Source organism: Pteropus medius, unplaced genomic scaffold, assembly GCF_902729225.1.
Source record: "Pteropus medius unplaced genomic scaffold, Ma_sr-lr_union100, whole genome shotgun sequence".
Classification (NCBI taxonomy): Eukaryota; Metazoa; Chordata; class Mammalia; order Chiroptera; family Pteropodidae; genus Pteropus; species Pteropus medius.
This window is the reverse complement of record NW_024344378.1, coordinates 49,622,847-49,629,570: the sequence shown is the minus strand read 5'-3', so window position 1 is coordinate 49,629,570 and position 6,724 is coordinate 49,622,847.

Genomic DNA, 6,724 nt, shown 5'->3' with positions numbered 1-6,724 from the left:
ATTTAAGGCTTGACTCATCATCTTTGGGGGCAGGGGGTTGGGACCGAAGAAACCAAGGTTTTACATACAACTTCTCTGGTAAATTACTTTTCTGCCCCTCACCTACTTGCCCCATGTTCTCAAAGGGCATTTTTTTTTTGTACCTAGTAGAGATGGTTTAACATTTAAGTCCCATGTTAGGTGCCCTTTGGATTTCTTTATAAGAGAATAATAATTAGAAACGATTTCCAGCCAGTTTGTTGTCATATTGGTTGTTCAGATGAAGTCTGTTTTGATTGGTTATCGCCCATGCAATACCAGTTGTTAATATTTTCAAAATTGCCACAGAACAAGACAATTCAGGGAATTATTTTATCTCCCAAAGAACTGCAGAGCTTAATTTGCCATTTCTATGGTAAGCTTGCTTGGAACATGTACAGAGAGAAAGGAGCCTATGTGCTCCAAAGAGCAGTCCATTAGCCTTACAACAGGATATCACAGACTCACATGGTTAGGCTGGGAAGGAATTTTTAGTTAGAATATCTGTACTAGACCTTTTTTTTAGAATGAAAATGGGCCTGAGACTTCTATATCTAAAGACAGGCCAAACAGAATATTCAGCAAGGAGCTGGGGAAAAAGAACAAAAACAAAAGGATATTAACAGTGTTTTAAAATGCCATCAGCCAGGAGTATGTATGTCATGGCAAGAGTTAGTGCTTTGGGTTGAAAGGAGGAAGAGGTTGCATTGAAGTATATGGGTTGGGAAGAATACAGAGGAATACAATGCTTGATGGATTTTGGAGGATTTCAATAGGCCACAAATGACTGGAGAGATGTGGAGCATGAGAGTTTTCCAGGGAAGGAAGTTTTAATGGGCCATGGCTCATTGATAGAAATGTGATTTCAACACATAGACCATTTTGTCTGTGGTGGCAAGTTCATGTAGAAGAGCTGAAGAAAACTAAGATGAGATCTCATGGAAGAGGTTAGATAGTAGACAGTATTAAGGGCAAGCTAAGAGGTTGAGACTGGATTTAGAAAGTCATGGAAAGCCACGAAAGGTTTTAAACAAAAAGTCACAAACACCAATGCCTGTGAATTTTTTAGGTTGAAAGTTTTGAGATGTCAGTTCTTCCTGGAAGTCATCATCAGAGTGCACACAAACCTGAACAGTTTCTCGGTGGCACCAAGTTCTCAGGAGTGCACGTTCAGCATGTGAAGCTTCTACCTTCCTCAAATCAATTTGATGAATCATAATAGTTGTAGTGGGAGCTGGTGTGTGGGCTCGGTAATGGGACAATAACTGTTGGAAAAGGTTCTTTGTGAAAGGAACACTGAATTTGGACCTCAAGGGAAGAACCATGTGGAGGAATAAGAAAGTAGAAGACAGGAAGGGAAGCCAGCTAATGCAAGCGGCTGAGAAATGTTGCATTGGATTCGTCCAAAGTGGAAGAAGCTGAGAGATATCCAAAAGGGAGGGCCTTGCAGGCAAGGGAGTGGGAGAGTGATGCTAAGCAGGGAGTTACAGCAGGCCCTGTGGATTTACAAGTCAGACCCGCAGATGTGCTTATAAAGTGGGGAGCATAGCTGAGTTCTCCAAAGGAGAAAGCGTGGGTATGGATGATCAACTGGCAGAATACTATTAGGGGGCTATGACCATATTTTTAGAGGCTAAAAGAAACAAAATAAGTAGATACTCTTGGAACAGGAGATCTAGTGTACTTCAGAACCAAGAAAATGGAAAACAAAAGAGAGGAACTTTAAGATAGAGAGGACGGGTCATCTATGAGGGTGGAGATGAAGGATACTGAACATGGTGACTAAGAAGTAAAGGTACTCACTTGACAAGGGCAGGAACTTTGCTCATTTGTCTTCAACCCCAGAGCTTGCCGTGAGGCCTGGCTCAGTGTAGGCAGTTAGTCAGCCACTATATGTCGCTTTGGACACCGTGGGCGATGAAGATTGGAGAGAACTTCTAGGTCACTAGCACTCTTCCTGGAGAAGAACTCAAAGGAATGAGATCTTGAGGTGGGCCTCCTCTTTAACCTCCCCATTCAGGGCACGCTGTTGTTTCTCGTCCTCTCGGCTGAGCAGCACACACATTGACAGCTCGGGTTTCAGGATTCTCAAATGCTACAATCACTTGGCTCAGGTGGCTTTTCTTGACAGACAGCGCAAAGAGAGAGATTTCTTTTTTTGTCCTGATAAAAACTGACCTTAATTTCTAGGTAGATTTTAAATTTAAAAAGGTTTTCTTTGGTCCATTTATCTCCTTGAGGACTTCTGTGTTTCTTCTCTTCCACCTTGCTGTTCTGCAGAACAGGGACGAAAGTGACACCAAAGCTCTCCAATGTGCCTGCCTTAGGAAGCATTACCGAACCCACTGTTCAGACTCTTAGAAATGTAGACATGGCACTGACACATGCTTGCCAGAGCAAACCAGAGTTTTCCTCACAGGGGATTCAGGGTCAATGTGAGAAGGCAGCCAGCAGGTAAGGGAGCCCTGCCAACAAGGTTGATGGAGCCCCACTTCCACACTAAACCAAAGTCCTGGCTGCCCCAGAGCAGTCTGCTCCCTTTCCCCTTCTTCCGCTGAGTACATCCTGAGACACATTTGACCAGAACTGCAACATTTCAAACATAAACCAAGATCTTCCTGGAAGTCTTAATTAAAAATGTTCCATTCCCAGGTGGCACAATTACATCCTGCCTAAAACATCTGGCCCACATCCCACCACCCAGATGCTGAAAAGAAACCTTCCCGCACTTAACACTAAAACCTGCACTCAACATTTCTTCAGAGGACAAAGAAGAAAAAAGTACACTTACATAGAGGTCAGCCTATATGTTCATTAAGGAAAAAGAGCGTGGCTTATTCATCTGTTTTTCAAACTTTTGATTGTTGGCATTATGATTATGATTATAATTAATTACAATGACCTAACAGGAATTGGAGGAGAGAATAAATGCTGGTGCTCTGAAATGATCTATCCAACTTTGTCATCTGTAACAACCAGTGATAACTCTCTTGTCTTGTAAAAAGGGTTTGTACATAACTTGTACATGGTTTCATTTTGTATTTTTCGCAGATTAAAAATTTATGTATTTGTGTTCTAAAATGAGTCTTTCTTGTGTCTCTGAGGCAGCCACGTGGCCATGGGGGTCGAGGTGGGGGTGGATGGTGAGTGTGGCAAAGTCCCTGAGTTTCTAGCAGGCTGCTTTTGCCCTCTCTGATGAAGGCTGATAGGAGCCATGGTTTTGCCTTGCCAGCTTTGAGTACAAATAGATGCCCACATCTCCAAGGACACTGTCAGTGGATGCTGGCCCAAGATTGCCATGGACAGTGGGGACAATGAAGAGCCACTGTCATTAGAATCCCTACAGGGCCACAAGATGGTCAGAGGGGCCACATGTTCCTAAAGAAGGCTCCAGCATGCAGGCCTCTAAAGATATGGGAAGCTTTCAGATGGACCTTTGAAAAGTTAGAACAGTTATCTCATCAGCCACCTGCTCCCAACCTAGTTACCTTTTCTTGACATCTGCACAGTGAAGCACTGTTCTTTCCCCCTGCATTTAGCTTAACAAAAACCAAGACAATCTGTTTGACTCATCCTGTCCCACACTCACCCCTAAGAGGACCATAGACAAACTTCATCTCAAGGCAGAAATAGACCTCTTAAAAATTAGTTCCATAGTTTCAAGGCCATGATTTAAATCTTTTTCAGATGATGAGTTTGAACTCTTTTAGGGCGGTTGGACTCCCAAGGTTAAGACTGGTCTAGCCTGGAGGAAAGAAAGTAGCTGGATAGCAGAGAAAAGCTACCCAGGTTATATGTATGTTATATATATAATGTACTGACATTTGATATATTTTAGAGATTCTCATTTGTTCATCAGCCAAATATTTACAGAATAACTATCACATTTACATTCCTCTACTGGGAGCTGGAGATACAACAGTGAATAACCTCGTGATCTCAGTCTCCAGTCTGGGGAGAAATGAACCAACAAATAAACAAGCAATTCTCATGTATTAAAAATTGATCTATAGGGGTAAGTATAGTATGCCACTGGGAACACATAAGAGAGGCACTTAGCCATTTGAAGAACAATCTACCAATTGACGGATACTTTCAAAAACAAACCCCTGTTCCACCTAAGCCAATACCAGCCCAAACCAGAACTCATTCACAGGGGTCAGCAAAAGAGGGTTTACTTGTCAGAATGTGCCAATTTCTGACGGTCTTTGCACTCCAGTCTCTCAACTTGCCTTCTCCAATATTTGCTAACAAATCTGAATGTTGTTGGGGAATGTGATTGCAGAGCATATGGTCCCCATTAGTTAGGCAAACTCCACTGCCAAACCCAGCTCCAAGGAAGGAGTCTGCATAAAGTATGAAGTATTAGGAAAAGATCGACAATGACAGAGAAAGCAAATAAAAGAGATGAGACAGTGAGTTACGAAATAGCAGGCTCGGCATCCGCAGCACAATGAATGTGGAACATATTTTTCTATTTGTTGAAAAACAATATACGTGAATTTGTGCTAAAACCTCCCTGTAGCAAAAATCAAAGTAGACCATTCACCAGAATCAATGTTAACTGCTTTCCAGCATCAGATAAGATAGATTTTGCCTGGGAGAAAAACTGGGGGGTGGGGAGTGGAGGAGGGGAACAGAATAGACAATGTGCCGAAGAAATAAAGCATGAACAACATCAAAATGTAAATATGGGCCTCCTACTATTTCAAATGATAATGGACCAGGCCTTTGAGAGAAGAAACAGAATCTCATGCTAGCTAATCTTTTGCATTCTGAGAGTCTGAAAATGGAGGCTAAAAATCAGAAATACAACATATCTGGAAACATACAAAGATTCGGAAAAGATGGTTGAGCAAGATGGGAGAGCAGGGTGTGGTCAAGCAGAAGACAGTTCCCCTGTTCAGTCTAGCCTCCGAAAACCATGGAGGAAGCATGGCGGTGCCTGCACCCAGACTCATCCTGGCAGCTTGGCCTGCTCTGTCCAAAGAGCTAATGTGGGGACCTGCACAGCCTTGCTCTCCTCATGCTCTTGGTTTTTAGTCTGTTATAATGATCTCACCCATACCTAATTTGACAGTATTTTTTTTTTAAGGTAATTTACCTTCATCAGGTCTTTCCAAAATAACCAATTTTGTTTTTGTAGAATTATCAATCTCTTTCTTATATTTCCATTTCTTTGGTTAGCATACTATTTAATTAAATCACAATAACAATTGAATGTTTACACAAGCTCAGGACTGCTGGTACATTTAGGTGTTGAAAGTACAAGGAGATAGGTGGAGGAAGGAGTAGCCCTCAAGGCATAAAGTGTCAGTGTACCACGGATGCCAGTGAGCACGTCCACGGGGAGATAGAGACCAACAGCTAACTCAGCTAACTGATAAGTAATCCTTGGTTAGGGGGCTTCTAAAGGAAATAATTGTAGATATTTATCAATGGAGGATGAATTAATTGAATTTATCCATCCATTCAATGGAGTACTGGGCATGCAGTAAAAAGGATGAGGTAGATTTATGTATATCAGGGATTAGCAAACTATGTCTGGTAAGCCAAATGTGGCCTGATGCCTGTTTTGTAAGTAAAGTTTTTTTGGAACACAGCTTAGCCCAGCAGAAACGAGTAATTGCAGCAGAGACTCCATGGTAGGTAAGGCCTAAAATATTTACTATCTTACCTTTTACAGAAAAAGTTTGCTGACTCCTGGTCTATACTACATACGGGGAGAAAATATAACATGTATTAGGATCTCATTTCTGTTAAATGATTTGGTATATTTACATATTTATTAAAAATCTCTGGTTTATTTAAGTTTATATAGATTAAACATGAATAATTATAATCAGAGGAAGCTCTTAATATATTTCTTTTTACGAAAAATAAATCAATAAGGGCCATGAAGGATATAAGTAGCTTTACAAAATGAGAATGAGGTTCTGCTCACTCTATAGACCATCCTAGGGCTCTGTATCTCATAGTTCCCTATTTCCAAATGTCCTGTATACAGCTGGCAAGGGTGAGACACAGTGACATTTTCTCTACTTTCTGAGTTTGTTGCAACTGTTGAGCTCTGGAATTGCCAGGCTAGCAAGCATGTGTCTTATTCCACCACAAAGTATTCTTCCCATACTTGCAACACCAACACCAACACAGCACCCTCTACACACCTGCAGGAGGAGATTGCAAGACCAAGATGCCTAACTCCAAGCTCTAAGGCTGCGTTTTTCCACAGGCCTCAACTTGGCAATATCTATCTGGATCATGGCCTTATTCTATTTTGCAGTATTTTTTATCAAGGCACCTACCAAGAGAAGATATGCCTTTCAAGGATATTTATTCATTCATTAATTAAAATGAGAAGGAATTAATTAATTATAATAGATCATGCACACTAGTCACACACATATTTAAAAAATATATAAATTAAATAAACGACAAAAGGAAGTCTCTCTTTTATTCTGTCTTAATCACCCAGCTCCCCTTCTTACAAACAATCATGGTTAATATTTTCTTCTTTACCATTCCAGAAGCGGTTTATGCATATTCAAATGTGATCTAAGCATAGCAAGCTATATACTTTATATATACTTTATATGGCTTTTTAAAAACAATATAATGTTCAGATTGTTTTTATCCACCCATCATAGGAGCTATTCCATATAAAACGTAATTTATTTAGCCTTTCTCCTACTGATGACCATTTAGG